At 48.3% G+C, this 15,738-nt stretch overlaps 1 pseudogene; it reads left to right on the top strand.

Moving 5' to 3' along the window:
- The first annotated feature begins 14,426 nt into the window (after positions 1-14,426).
- Positions 14,427-15,327, top strand: LOC123788451 (large ribosomal subunit protein eL8 pseudogene; annotated as a pseudogene).
- The last annotated feature ends 411 nt before the right edge of the window (positions 15,328-15,738 follow it).

Here is a 15,738-nt window from a genome sequence, read left to right as displayed (position 1 = left end):
GACTCACAGTTAGCCCAGGCCCCAGGAGGCTTCAGGCATTTCCTGGGCAGCCTTTGGGAGAGCCGGGACTGTTTGGCCCAAGCTCTCCTCCCAGCTTGGTCAAAGGAAGGGCACTTCCTAGATGACCCTGCCGTTATTTTACTCTGATCATGAACTAGAGGCTTCATAGATTCCCTGCATGCTTGCAACAACCCCACTGGTAGGTATTATAATCCCCATGTTTACAAATCAGGAAACAGACTCCAAGAGATTGCTGTTAATAAGGTTGAACCAGTGTCTGGGGTCATCCTGGGATTCCAGTCAGATCTGTCTTGCTCCAAAGGCTGATGCCAGGAATACTGCTCCTCACGCCTCCCCAGGCCCCAGTGGTGGGGATGCTGCTCCGGCCATGATAGGAGTGATCATAGGGGCGCTAATACATGGTGACTGATTGCATTTTGCAAAAATGGATAAACTATAGAAATATAAGACAGAAGGCTCTGATCAGAACTGATCAGTGCTGGTGGAAGGGGCTTCTGTGCGGGAGCTGTTCCATCTTGCACACGGACCCTGATTGTAATCTGAAGAGTTCCTCAGGGGGTTTAGAGCCATGCAGTGGTATACACATACATGTATATACATGTATTTATAAATATAAATGTACACACACACACACACACACACACACACACATACATATATCCCATCCCAAATGCTCTTACAATGAGACCGACATTCCTCCCACTGAGAGTAGGATCTGTTTCCCTCCCCTTGACCTGGTGGCTTCTGGACTGCTCTAAGCAGAGGGACCCAGTGGAGATGATGCTGTGTGGCTTTTGAGCTTAGATCACACAAGGGATCTGGCTCTCTCACAAGGCTGCAGTCACCTCCAGGCTTGGCTGGGAGGGGCTGTGGCCCGGCTCACCCCTATGACTCAGGACCTTGCTGTCGTCCAGAGATATCCGTTCCTTGCCCTGATGGGCCTCGCATGGGACCACTCACAACGTGGAAGCTTGCTTTCCTCACAGGGAGGGCTCTGAGAAGGCGAGACGGAAGTCAGTCTTCTTGTAACCTAATATCAGAAGTGACATCCCATCACTATGCCATGTTCTCTTTGTTAGAAGCTGGTCACCGGGTCCAGCGGGGGCACAAGGGGAGGAAACCAGGGCCTGAACAAAAGCAAGATCCCCTGGGGGCGGTTTTGGGGGCTGCCTGCCCCTCGGCCTCCTTCGTTGATCTTTTGCTGCCAAGCCCATGCCAAGCGTCTTCTGCACAGACGCACACACTTAGGCGCATAAGGCTGTGTGCCCTGAATGGGGTCCTACATGGCAAGCAGAGTCCTACATAACTTTGCATTTAGTTATAAGGGTCTATGTTTATGGAGTCCTCAGCTCCACCCTCCTGTCTTCGTTTTGAGGCCACGGAGAGCGCTGGTAAAATTGCTGGACTTCACACCGCTTCTCCACCCTGGTTGCCCTTGGAAATCATCTGGGGAGGTTTAAAGAGTCCAGTTGCCCAGCCCACACACCAAACCCATCATATCAGAATTTGCAGAGGTGGGACCCAGGCACTGAGATGTTTTCTTGAAAGCTCCCCAAAAGATTCTAATGTGCAGTCAGTGTGATAACCGTCATACATGGTAATGGGATCTCGGTAAAATACAGATTCTGGTTCAGCAGGTCTGAAGAGGGGCCTGATCAGCTCCCAGGTGATGGTAATGCTGCTGGTCCATGGACCATACTTTGAGGATCACGGGTTTTAGGGCAGTGGCTCTCAGTCTTGGCTGCACATCAGAATCCTCGTGGAAGCATGAAAAATGTTGATGGCCATCTCTGTCCTAGAAATGTTTATCTACTTGGTCTGGGCTGAGGTGTGGGCATCAGGCATTCCCCCCGCGAGTCTGCTGTGTGGCTGGTTGGGCACCACTGCCCAACACACTCCCAGGGTCTCTGTCCGTGCTTCTCTAACCCCACCTCCCAGTCTCCACTCCTAACCGATGTCCTCCCCACCCCCTTTCCTCACTGCTGCTCTTCCCGATGAAACAGTAGTCTCCAGTATGGTTTCAGCAGCAGGGAGGGCGGCCAGGCTGGCAAACATCTCTCCGGGTGCACAGGATTCCATCATGAGGGACTCCTCTCTGTGCAGGGAGCACCACTCTCGCCTAGGGGGCCTTTTTTTTTTTTTTAAGATTTTATTTATTTATTTGACAGAGAGACAGCCAGCGAGAGAGAGAACACAAGCAGGGGGAGTGGGAGAGGAAGAAGCAGGCTCATAGCGGAGGAGCCTGATGTGGGGCTCAATCCCATAATGCCAGGATCACGCCCTGAGCAGAAGGCAGACGCTTAACTGCTGTGCCACCCAGGCACCCCTCGCCTAGGGGGCCTTTTAAACATACAACATTCGTGGAAATGGGAGCACATTCAACCTCTGACAAGTCTCTCAAAACCTGTCCTGGACTTCCTCCTTCTGAATGGCCTCTCTCCCATCCTGTCTCCAAAACAGAACCAGAACGCTCTTTCTGAAATGCAAAATCAAATTCAATCCTTGAGTAAACCCTCCCGTTCTTCCCGCTGCTTCCTCTAGGACACAGTCAGCCCAGGCTCCGGCTTTACCTGCTCCATTCCAAACCACTGCGTTCTGTGCAGTCCCGGAACCTGCTGGCGCCCCTGGCCTGGGCTCCTGCCCTTCCCTCTGCAATGCTCAGCCACTGGCCCCCTCCCAACCCAGGAGTCCAGTGAGGAGAACACCCTAGCTGACAGTTCTGTGTTCCCCACAGATCGGACCCATTGTGCCCACAGCATCTAGCAACATAACTATTCACAAAACAGGAAGGAAATCACCTAGCACTTGAATGGGTTGGGTGGGGGTGGGACTGGGGCTGGGAATGACTAAAGGAAGAGAAAAAGGAGAAAAGGGGAATGAGCCACTCACCCTATACATACCTAAGGGCGTAGGATCAGAGCTTCCTAGGGCCATTCCATTCTGGGTCTTCAGGATGGCAATTCTTTCTTTTCAAAACACCATATGGTAGCTCTGGCCTAGGCTCCTGGAGTGATTGAAGGGTCACTAGAAAATGGAAGGATGATTCAATAGGCTTTCTTAACCAAACACATCCCTGCTGTCTGGTAACTCTCAAAAGCCCCCAGTGTTAATTCAAAAATAATGACTCTGTTTCATAAAGATTGGAAAAGGGCTGGGGTGCCTGTGTGGCTCAGTCGGTTGGGCGTCTGCCTTCGGCTCAGGTCGTGGATTGAGCCTGCCTTCGGCTCAGGGTCCTAGGATTGAGCCTGCTTCCTCTGCTGCTCTCCCTGCTCGTGCTCTGTCACTCACTCTCTCTCTCTCTCTCTCTCTCAAAAATAAAATAAAATCTTAAGGAAAAAAAAAATTGGAAAAGGGCGCCTGGCTGGCTCAGTCAGTGGAGCATGTGACTCTTGATCTTGGGGTCATAAGTTAGAGCCCCATGTTGGGTGTAGGGACTACTTAAAAGATTAGAAACATTTTTCACTGGACATGAATGTGCACATACCCCACTATGAAGGGGAGTCCATTGAAACCCAACCTTTGCGGGCTGTGTCTCTAGAAAGTGGCTTTTCTGCCAATATGGAGTTCAATCCCAAAGGAAGATGAAACAAATTATTTCCACTGTGACCTTTCTCTGTCCCCTCCTCCTCTCCATTCTCCCCTTTCTCTTCTCATTCACTCCCCCTTTCCTCTCCATTCTACTGGCTGCTTTTCAACGTTTATTGGTGTAACTTGACTAAGTTAGAGCCCTAGCCCTGCTTTTACACATGACCGCAAGTCCAACTTTGAGAGCCCTAGCCTGGAACACACCCTTATCCCTTCTAGGTCAGCTTCGCCTCGGCCAGTTTTTCTGTCCAAACCACCCATGATGGATGAGAGTCTGGATCTTGCCCTCCTGCAAGTGCACTCAGGGCTGTGGGCTGTCCCCAGTGAGCGTGCTATAGTGCAAGTGAGTGAGGATGCCATCGAAGACCCTTGAGTACCTCGAACAAGCCAGTCTTTTGACAGCCGTGTTTTGTTGTGTTTTTAATAAAACCCTTCTCCTTAAATATTTTATTTATTTGACAGAGAGACAGCCAGCGAGAGAGGGAACACAAGCAGGGGGAGTGGGAGAGGAAGAAGCAGGCTCCCAGTGGAGGAGCCCGATGTGGGGCTCAATCCCAGAATGCCAGGATCACGCCCTGAGCCGAAGGCAGGCGCTTAATGACTGAGCCACCCAGGCTCCCCTTGACAACCATGTTTTAACTGTCATTAGTAATAAATAACTTGTTGCTTTAAAAAAAAAATCAAAATACATCCAAGTATTCTAAACCAGAACCCCCTTAAATTTTAACATGCATCTGGAACACCTTTGCAAATGTAATTCTGTGCTTCCATCGGTGAAGATGATGTTCAGAGACTTAATGGGGATAGACATGCCTTTAAAAATATAAAAATTGTCAAGGTTTTAGTAGGAGTTAAGTCGATGGTGTGCTTCCTTATTGTGGAGCATGATGGAGACCAGGGCCCTCAGTAATGATTTATTTAATAAAACCATTAATGAATTGAAAGTAGAAGGGGGGAATTTGCCCAGCTGTCGCACATCATTGCCATCTGTTGGGTTCCTGCCTCACCTGTGAGCTCCTTAGAAGGCAGTAGAGTGCCTGACACACAGTAGGGGCTCAATAAATGTTTATTGAACTGAATTGCTTGTCTGATAGCTGAATCAGTGAAGCAGATGTAAAAAGAAATTGCCCAGCTCTGAAAGCTCCCTTTGGATTTTAGCCAAAACTCTATTTCAGCAAATACTATTAGGATTAAAGATACACTTACTCACAGAGAAAAATAAAATGGGAAGTCACTCTTTTTTCTCGTGTTAAAAAAAATCTTTTGAAATCATCCTCTGCCATTTCTTATCCATCAGCATTACATTAACATGATCTGTTGCTGTGAAAATGCTTCCCTTAAACACATCAAATGGATTAATGCTGGCACTTTATCAGGTACAATTTCTGTTTCCATAAAACATCTTTAGACATATAAAAACTACTTAAATGAGAAGGAGAAAATCCTTCCCTTCTCACATCATCCAGTTGACTCTGTGGAAAAAGCTGACATTTCTAGAGGCCTGGGCTTTGTTCCCTCCCGCGGGAGCTGTTGCTTTGTGAAGGGGCCAGCTCCTCCCTGTGAACCTGTCTTCTCCTTAAGCCTGTAGCAGCCTGGGGAGCGCAGCTGGCTGACTTCTTCGGGGCTGCAGCCAGCATGGACCAAGTAGAAGAAGGGACCGAGACAGCAAAGGAGGGCACAGGAGCTGAGCCAGGTTAACTTCTTGTAAAGCGCTTGGAAAATCTTCCTCAGTCCTGTCCTTGGGGGACAGTGGAGACATAGGGCGTAGACTTGGGGTCATCACTCGGGACGTCTCAGAATGCAGCCCAGGACACCGAGGTAAGGAAGGCATTATTGCCTGGAGCCTTCCCTCCCTCATCCCTACCCATTCTTTGTGATCCATAGCTTCTGATGCACAAGGAATATTCTAGACTTGCCGTTCTCAACATGTTGTCCCCCCAACCCCTACCAGCAGCATCACCTGGGAACTTGTTGGAAATGCCCATCCTCCATCTAAGACCTACTGTCTCTGCACTCTGGGTATTAATAAGCCCTCCGGGGGATTCAGATGCTTGTCCGAGTTTGAGAACCACTACGTTTGGCAAGCCCCGGAGAGGGAGTTTCTCTCTTTTCCAGCTGGCAAGGATTCCCATCAATTCTCCAAATTCCCTTCAAATGGCTCCCCCCAGCTGAGGACTAACTAAACTTGTCATTTGTTACAATTTCGAAGGGTTTTCAAGAGGACGGAAAGAAGGTAGCATTTACTGAGCACCTGTTATGTGCAGACATGCCACAAACCTGTCCTGTGCCTCATTTCTTTAATGTGCAAAGCAATCCTTTCGACTTGATGTTACGCCATTGTTATGGGCTGACTTGTGTCCCTCCTAAAGTCACATGCTGAAGCCCTCAACCTCAGTACCTCAGACTGTGACTGCGTTTGGAGAGCTTGTCTTTCAAAAAAAAGGGGGAGGGGCCCTTGGGGGGCTCAGTGGATTAAGCGTCTGACTTCAGCTCAGATCATGATCCCAGGGTCCTGGGATCGAGTCCCACATCGGGGTCCTTGTTCAACGGGGAGCCTGCTTCTCCCTCGCCTGCTGCTCCCCCTGCTTGTGCTCTCCCTCTCTGTCAAATAAATAAAAATCTTTTTAAATTTTTTTTTAAAAAAACGATTCGTTCAAATAATGCCTGTGGGTGGGCCCTAATCCAGTCTGATCAGTGTCTTTGTAAGAGGAGATGAGGACACACAGCAGAGACCTGTGCACACAGAGGAAAGACCATGTGGGGAGAAGGTCATCACTGACAAGCCAGGGAGAGAGTCCTCGGGAGAAACCAAACCTGCCCACACCTTGATCTTGGACTTCCAGCCTCCAGACTGTGAGAAATGAATTTCTGTTGTTGAAGCCCCCCCCCCCCCCGTCCCGTCTTACCTCCCAGTCTTTGGTATTTTGTTAGGCAGCCCAAGCAAACTACTACAGCAGGTCATAAAGTGTCTCTCTGGAGCGCCCTGACTGACACAAGCATTAAAAACAAAACCCAGACAACGAAGATAGCCGTACCTGACCCCCCTCCATACTGATAGGTACCCTGCAGGTGTATCTCATGTCACCGTTGCAATGGCATCACAGAGACCCCATCAAGAGCCCCATTCTACAGATGAGGCACTGAGGCGGAGAAGTGGTTTGCCTGACTTGGCCCAGCTGGTGAACGGTAGAGGCAGGTGTTGAAACCAAGCGCTGAGACTCTAGGGTTTATGTGTTCACTGCCCCTCTCCACAGTCTCCCTGCTCCAGGCCCAGGGCTGACAGCTTCAAGGTCATTATTCAGCGTTCACAGCAGTCCATGCTGCCCTGGCAGCACGCTCAGTTTCCCGTTTCTCAAACTGAGGCTTACTGAAGACAAAGACGGTTGCCTAAGGCCACACAGCTAGCAGGTTGCTCAGCAGAAATTCAGCCTGGGGCCTGGCTCCCTCCAGGGGACTCATTTCCACCAGGGATCCTTTCTGTTTCCCTAGGCATGTTTTATCGGAGACCCCTCAAAGCCTTTAAGGCCCAAGAGAATATACCTCTGATGAAGAATTTTAACAAGAAGCAGGAGAATGTGGCTCTCAGGAATAATACAAGAACATTAATTGTAATGTAGCTCGTGTCTTCTGTGTGTCCCTCATTGTGCCCGGGGCCTGGTTCTCTTGCGTGATGTTACTTAGACACAAAGCAAGCCGCTCCTGCAGTCTCAGCAGCAGGAGACAGGAGCAGTGAATGAGGTAAGGGAGCTCGACTCCGGGCAAATGCTGGCTTCCTGCCTCACTAGCTGGAAGACTCTGGACAAGTTGTAGAGCCTCTACATGCCTCAGTTTCCTCCTCTGTGAAATGGGGTGGTTGCGGCAGTAACAGTTCCCAGGCTTGTCGTAAGGAGCAACTGATTAATACGTGTAAAGAGCTTAGAGTCATGCCTGGCGTATGGCAAAAACTTGTGCAAGTATTTCCTGTTGTTATTCTGAAGCAGACTGAAAATGCCCCTGGTCCCTTGTCAGACAGGTTCTCAGGAGTCTTCATTTCAGCCTTAGGTTGTCTAAGACAACTGTTGCAGTAACTAAGGATGAGTTTTATGCAAACCCATGTAAGTTCATCCCTAAGTGCAGGGGGATCGGAAGTGAAGAGAAATGGGCCTTACATCCTGCTTGACGTGTCCGTGATTATCTCTTGCCAAACCCAACCTCGACACTCAGCAAATAGTGTTCTATTGAAACTAAGCCACAAACATCCCCCAATCTTTCCCTGTTGCTTCCTTCAAGCTGCTGTCAGAATGATCAGTCTCGATAATAGTAGCGATAATAATTAATAATAACATATGTTACAGTATATGTTAAAACCACAGGCCGGAAGCAACAGAACAATGTGGAGATCTGTTTTGCCAGCATCGTGCACATGTGGGTTTGTGAGGCATGATATTGACATAACTGAGGAACAGAGCCAGTCTCCCAGGAAAGGGATAGGGACAAGAAGAGAAACTTCAGAGAAGTATCTGGACAGGACCAAGACCTAAGTCCAAGGGTGTTCATTATCATGGGAGCGCTGGCAGCAACCATAATGCCCAGCAATGTGGGAGTAAATAAATAAAATCATGGTACATCCATACAGCGGGATGAGATGCAGTCATAGAAAAGAGACAGCTGTAATCGTGCTGATATGCAGTTATCTGAGATAAAGGATACATAAGAAAGCAAGGCACACCTTAGATGGGTGACTTGGATGGTATGTGAATTATATCTCAATAGAGCTGTTATTTTTTTTTAAGGCGTAGCGTGATGTGTGGTACTGTTTGTCTTTTTTTAAAGTGCACACAAATACAAATGCGTGTCTATTGACCATCTGGATGGATGCGCAAGAGACGGACCTTCTTCGAGAGGGGAGTAAGAGTTAGCAATAGGACGGAGAGTTTCTTTTCACTGTTCTCCATGCATGAGGTTAATTTTTAAAAGTCACATTTATGTATTTTCTACTCAATCACCGAAGATAGTCTTCTGCAAAACAGAGGAAAGGGGAAAGGGAGAAAGAAGCATTTTTTTGAATGACACCATGTGCCAGGCACTGTTCCAAGAAATCAATCCTCATTCTACACTCATGGGATGCGTACTATTATTCCCATTTCACGGAGGGGTTAAAGTAGCTTCCCCCAAGGTCCCACAGGGAGGAGGTTTGACCAGTGAGATCTGCTGAACTTCACTAGCCCCCACCCCCGGCTTCCTTGGATTTCTGAAATCTTAGAATTTGAGATTTCCCAGCAGAGTCCTGCAGGAGTTTTGTCAAGATTAAATAGGCTGAAGTATTTTAAAAGGTAAAAAACAGCTCACAAATAATTCTAAGGCCCCAGGGCTAAAAGGTGACCCATCTGCTCTAAGTTGCATTTTCTCAGGAGACGGTGCTCTTGGCCCGCTCTGGGCGGTCTGGGCAGCGTCCTCACAGGCATGAATCAGTCTGGGTCTCCCCAGAGCCCCAGGAACAATGGGTGGGGTGCCCTGACTCTTCGGAGGAATCTTGCCAGGCCCACAAAGAACTTTGCTTGAAAACTGACTGCAACGGCTCACAGCTCACCCTTGCTTCCCCCAGGGCCATAAAAGGGTGTTTGATTACAAAGCAGGTGGAAAAACTTCAGAATAAGGGGTCAGGCATTCCATTGCTTGTTTAACTTCTTTACAGGAGAATCTCGAGATGACACCTCAGATTGGCGGCTCATGGGGCACTTTACATTTCCTCTGCCAGAGCCGAGTTGCCACGACGTTGAGAAAGAAGGGACCGTTTGGGTTCTTTTTTCTCCTTGAAAAAGAGGAAATGCACTGGCCGGAGCTGGCAGTAATTCCGAGAAAGTACAGTTTATCACTCATTGGTAACGTGTAGAAATTTCTGAAGGAAAAGTATGTACTGAGCTGGGATCACGGAATTTTAGGGTGATTTCTAGTACAGACGTGCATGTAGGACCTACTATGTGTCAGGTCCTTTATGGAGGACCTTTATATATACAATATGTCATTTGATCCTCATACTTGTAAGGAAGTGTTAAGGAAATTGTTACTTTCTTCAGATAAACTACCTGGGAGCCTCCAGGGTTGAATCAGGATAGAGGGGGCACCTCCAGCAGGATTCCCAGCTCATAAGCTATGGTCACCCGTGTCCTGGTCTCTTCAGAGGTGGGAGTTCCTCTGACGCTCAGCCTTTCTTTTATTACCCTGTGGCACTGCTGAGACATAGTTGGAATGTTTAAAAAGAATGACTAAGGCCGTGGGGACAACGAAAGGAAAACAAATAGGATAACAGGAACACAGAAAATGTGGCTCATAGGGTGCAGCCGATTTGCTAGAACTGCCCCCTCCCTCCACGTGAGAGGCCAGAGAAAGTGATCCCCATTGTATTCTCTTCTGTTTCCCTCTTGGGTCCCCATTTATTCATTCGTGATTCTTCTATTCAATAGATATTTATTGAGCACCTATGATGTACCAGGCACTGAAAATACAGCCTTGAATAATTTAAATAAGTTCCTGCTCTCCTAGAACTGTCATTCTGATAAGGAGATAAAGGTATAAATGTACACACAAAATAATTTCTCATGGTGATTGGTGGTATGCAGAAAATAAGGTGATATTGTAGAGAAGAATCTGGAAGGCTTTATTAGCCATTTAAAGCAACGCACTCACAAGTGTATATAAGTATACCCATTTTATAAATGTGGAAATCGAGCCTCGGGATAAATGCGCCAAAGTCACAGTGGTAAGTAGGATTCCTACTCAGGGCTCCTCTAGAGCCGGGTTTTTCTCACTACACCCTGCTGCCTTGTCAAGGGTGGACCCCATCCAGCTCCATGGAGCACACAGGCTGGGCTAGCATATGGTATCCAGTTCATCTGTTGTCTTAGTCTAGAACAAAATACTATAGACTGGTATTCACAAATATTCTGACAATCTGCTCCAGACCCCTAACATCATGTTCTTTTGGCATGTGAAATACATTCATTCTATCCCAGTGGCCCCCAAAGCCTTAATTTGTTCCAGCATCAACTCCAAAGTCAAAGTCCAAAGTCTCAACTAAGTATCATCTAAACCAGATACAGGGGACGCTTAAGTCCCAATTTGTCTTCAGGCAACTCCTCTCCAGCTGTGCACCTATGAAATCAAAGATGTTATGTGCTTCCAAAATACAATGGTAGGCAGTTACAGGGTAGATATTCTCATCCCAAAGGGAGAAATAGGAAAGAAGGAAGGAATGACTGGTTCTGAACATGTTCGAAAACCAGTGGGGTGAACAACATTTAATCCTAAGGCACGAGGGGTGCCTGGGTGGCTCAGTTGGTTGGGCGTCTGCCTTCGGCTCAGGTCATGATCCCAGGGACTGGGCTCTCCACTCTGCGGGGAATCTGCTTCTCCCTCTGCCTGCCGCTCCCTCTGCTTGTGCTCTCTTTTTCCTCTCTCTTTCTCTCACTCTCTCTGTCAAATAAATTAATTAAAATCTTTTTTAAAAAATTCCTAAGGCATGACAGTAATTCTCTGTGGCTTGATGCTCTGCCCTCCATGCCCACTGGGGCGGAAGTCTCCCCTTCTGGGCCCATTGGGGTGGAGGTCCCGCCCCCACCAGCCCCCTGCATCTTTGCTAGGTAGGCATTGGACTCCCCCACCAGGAGGCCCTGCCCCTATGGCTTAGCCTAATGCCCCACCCCCCACAGCTTTGTGCCTGGTCATCCTTTGAAATCAGGTGGCAGCTGCCATGCCCCCACAGCTCAAGCATTCTGCAGAAACAGTGCCCCACAGACACCAGCCAAGTTTCTGGTTCCCTCTGGAGGGGTGGCCATGGTGCCTTGGTTCCATGGGAGCCACACTTGGAGCAGCTCAGAAACCTTGGCACCTCCCCCCCTGCTATCCTAAGTGTGAGAAGCAGAGCTTCTGGTGGGAAGACAGAAGTCCTGCAAGCACCAGAAGCCCCTCTTTTGTAACCACTCTGCGGACCTCTGAGTTCCCATAGGTGGTTGTTCCTCCATTGTCTCGGACAATAGCTCCGGGCTTCTGAGGACGGGGCTGATTCAGACACTCTCCTGATCAGATGTGGTTAAGCCACACCCTTAGCGTTCTCTGCCCAGCACCCTGCCTCATTTTTTACAAACTAAATAGGCTGAGAATTTTCCAAATCTTTAAGTTCTGCTTCCTTTTTGATGAAAAATTCCATCTTTAAGTCATTTCTCTCTTCTTGCCGTCAGGAGAAGCCAGGCCATTCCTTCAACAGTTTGCTTAGAAATCGCTTCAGCTAAATATGCAAGTTCATCACTTGCAGTTCTGCCTTCCACAAAACACTAGAACCTGAGCACGTTTCAGCCCAGCTCTTTGCCACTTGCTAACAAGAATGGCCTTTCCTCCACTGTCCAGGAACATGTCCTCCCTCCATCAGAGAGCTCATCGGAATGGCCTTTAACCTGCGTGTTGCTGGGAACACCTGTTCAAGAGCACTCAAGTGTTCTCTAGGAAGATCGAGGCTTCCTCTCCGGCTCTCGTTCTGAGCTGTATCAGAATTGCCCTTAAAGCTGCCTTCACAGAGCGTGGGCTTTTCTAACACACATCTCCGACCTCCTCCAGCCTCTGCCCACTACCCGGTTCCAAAGCCACCTTCACAGTTGAGGTGTGTGTTAGAGCAGCACCACACTTGTCACTGCCAATCTCTGTGTGTTTGGGCTACGATAACAAAATATGGTCGACTGAGTGGCTTATAAACAGCAGAAATTTGTTTCTCACGGCCCTGGAGGCTGGGAAGTCCAAGATCAAGGTCATGTCAGATTCATCGTTGTCTGGTGAGAGCCACTTCTTGGCTCATTGACGGGTGCCTTCTCATCGTGTCCTCACATAGCAGAAGAGGGGAGGGAACTTTCTGGGGCCTCTCCTATAAGAACACTAACCACCTCCCAAATGCCCCACTTCCTAATACCATCACATTGGGGATAAGGTTTCAACATATGAATTTGGGGGAGACACAAATACTTAACCTGTAGCATCTAGGCAGGGACATAAATCCTCTTGATGGTGGTAACACCTGCTGGAGACGTGTACTATCCAAAGACTGAAAGACCTGCAGGGAGACTGAAAAAGTCAGACCCGTAGACACAGTAACACGGCTCAGTCCAGAGCCTTACCCACAATCCAGGTTCAGACAAAGTGGTAAAGCTGGTATGTTCCCTACTGAAAGCCATCCACCTCCTCCCTCCTCCCTCCTAATAACAAAGTAACAGATGGTGCTTTCTTGTTCTCATGCTGGACCCATCACTGACACTTGCAGTGATGTCCAAGGGCAGAAACTCAACCCAACCTGGCCTACCAGAAGCCCTCTCCTAGGAATCTGAATGTGAATGGTGGTGCCCACATTTCTGAAGTGGCTGGAATTGTGGGAGAAGGACTGAGAAGGTCTACAGTATCCATCGTTCCTGCCCTTGTGGAGGCTGTGTCTTCTTTGAATCATACCAGCTACTCCTCTTTTATAGTTTAATCAAGCCAGACAGGATTTCTGTTGCTTGCCACCAAGAGAGTGCTGAATAATATATAAACCTATATTCTAGTGGTCCAGCGAGCAGAAAGAGAAATCAATATATAATTACAGAATGTGATAAAATGCCAAGAAAGGGAAGAGCAGAAACTGGGGGACACTGATAGTGGAGACCAACTTTTAGACTGGGGAGTCAGAGAAAGGAGATTTTGGGGAATTGTATTTAAGTTGAAACCTTAAGGATGGACTCAGCCATTTGAAGAGTGGAGGAAAGACTACTTCAGACAGAAGGAAACCTTGTGCAAATGAAAATGCCTTAGAGCAGGGAGGGGCTTAGCACATTCCAGAAAATTAGGGGGCTGGAATGAATGGAGAGATGAGACTTATTCTCTGACTTGAGTCCAGTGCAGTTTTCTTCTTCTTGGTTAGAGTGGTGAATATCTGTAGTTTCTTCCTCTTGAAAATGGGCAAAATATACGGTAACGTTTAGCTCTGCAGTTGTGTGTGTGTGCACGTGCCACAAATGGGATTCCATTTGGGAATTGGCAAGTTTATTCTCCGTATCGCATGATTTTAGCACCTGCCTAAAGGATCTGCCAGGCTAAGAACTTGATTCCTTCAGGATTAATTTGGATAGATCAGATGACAGAAAGTGTGTCCTGGGCTTTGATAGATCCTTTACAGTCCCAGCACACAGTGTTCTCTGTGTCCTGGTGATGGAGGAAGGTGGGGAACGAGTAGGCCAGGACACTGGAGAGAACTCGGTCATACCTGCAGTCTCTCTGCCCACCCAGGTCAGTTCTGCAACTGGGGTTGTGTTTCGGTTACCTTTGCTGTGTAACAAATTACCACACACCCAGCAGCTTAGAACAATAGCCACTTATTAGCTTACAGGTCTGTAGATCAGAAGTCAGGCACAGAGTGGCTGGGTTCTTGCTTGCTCAAAGTGTCACGAGGTCAGATCAAGGCATTGGCTGAGGCTGTGGTTCTCAATAAGTGTTGGCAGAGTCTGTTTCCTTATGGCTCTAGAAGTAAGGTCTCCACTGCTGTCACATGGGCATCACTCTCAGCTGTGAGAGCCTTCTCTGTCAAGGGTTCCCATCGCGGATGTTTGCTTTCTTCCAGGCCAGCTGGAGTGCATCTCAACGATGTTCTGTTCTGTTCTTTTCTTCTCTTCTTGATGTTCTTTTCTGTTACCAGTTGGAGAAGATTCTCTCCATTCACAGGGCTTATGTGACTAGGTTGGAGCCAGAGGGATAATCTGCTCTAAAACCAACTGGTCAGGAATCTTAACTACAGCTGCAAAATCTCTATGCCATGTGCAGGAACAGCCACGGGAGAAACACCAGCGAGTGGAGATCGTGGCCATCTGAGAATGCTGCCTGCCATGGGGTGTTGTTGCTGTTTGCCAGCCCCCAGACTCCTTGCACGGTGACTTAACAGAAGGTTCTAGCCTCCTTAAGTATGCAGCTAAAAAATAACTTCCTGATCTCTCCTCCAGCCGTCCACGATGCCAAAAGTATCAATCCCCTGTTTGAGAAAAGGCCAAGAATTTTGGCATCGGACAGGACATCCAGTCCCAAAGGGACCTCACCTGCTTTGTCAAATGGCCCCACTACATCCGGCTGCAGCGGCAAAGGGCTATTCTCTGTAAAATCTTCAAGTGCCTCCCGCGATGAACCAGTTCACACAGGCCTTGGGCCGCCAAACAACTCCTCAGCTGCTCGAGCTGGCCCACAAACACAGACCAGAGACAAAGCAAGAGAAGAAGCAGAGATTATTGTTCCGGGCTGAGAAGAAAGCTGTCGGCAAAGGGGATGTGCACACTAAGAGGCCACCTGTCCTTCGAGCTGGGGTTAATACTGTCACCGCCTTGGTGGGAAACAAGAAGGCTCCGCTGGTGGTGACTGCACATGACATGGATCCCACTGAGCTGGTTGTCGTCCTGACTGTCCTGGGTCGTAAGATGGGGGGTCCCTACCTCATTAGCAGGGGGAAGGCCAGGCTGGGGCATCTGTCCCCAGGAAGACCTGCACCACGGTCGCCATCACACAGGTTAACTCGGAAGACAGAGGAACTCTGGCTAAGCAGGTGGAAGCTAATCAGGACCATACCAATGACAGAGACGATGAGATCCGTCAATGGGGAGGCGACAACTGGGTCCAAAGTCGGTGGCTCTCATTGCCAAGCTGGAAAAGGCAAAGGCTAAAGAACGGGTCGCTAAACTGGGCTAAGGGTACACTGTTGAATTTTCTGTGCATGGAAGTCATAAGGGTGCCTGGCTGGCTCAGTTGGTTAAACGTCCAGCTCTTTGTGCACACCTTCTCTCTCGCTCACTCTCAAATAAATGAAATAAAATCTTTAAAAAAAAAAAAGGTCCAACTCTTGATCTCGACTCAGGTCTTGATCTCAGAGTCCTGGTATCGAGCCCTGTGTCGGGCTTGGAGTTCACTGGGGAGTCTGCTTGAGATTCTCTCCCTCTCCCTCTGCCCTTCCCCTGCTCTCTCTCTCTCTCTCTCTCTCTCTCAAATAAATACATCTTTTTTAAAAAGTAATAAAAAGTTCTCCTTCAAAGAAAAAAATCCCTTTCCTTCTCCCTCCTCCACCCGTTACCCACTGTGCTAGTTTTCTATGGCTTCTGTAAC

The sequence above is a fragment of the Ursus americanus genome, chromosome 20 (genome assembly GCF_024610735.1).
Source record: "Ursus americanus isolate L20-20 chromosome 20, mUrsAme1.1.p, whole genome shotgun sequence".
Classification (NCBI taxonomy): domain Eukaryota; kingdom Metazoa; phylum Chordata; class Mammalia; order Carnivora; family Ursidae; genus Ursus; species Ursus americanus.
This window is presented reverse-complemented; position numbering and strand designations above follow the sequence as displayed.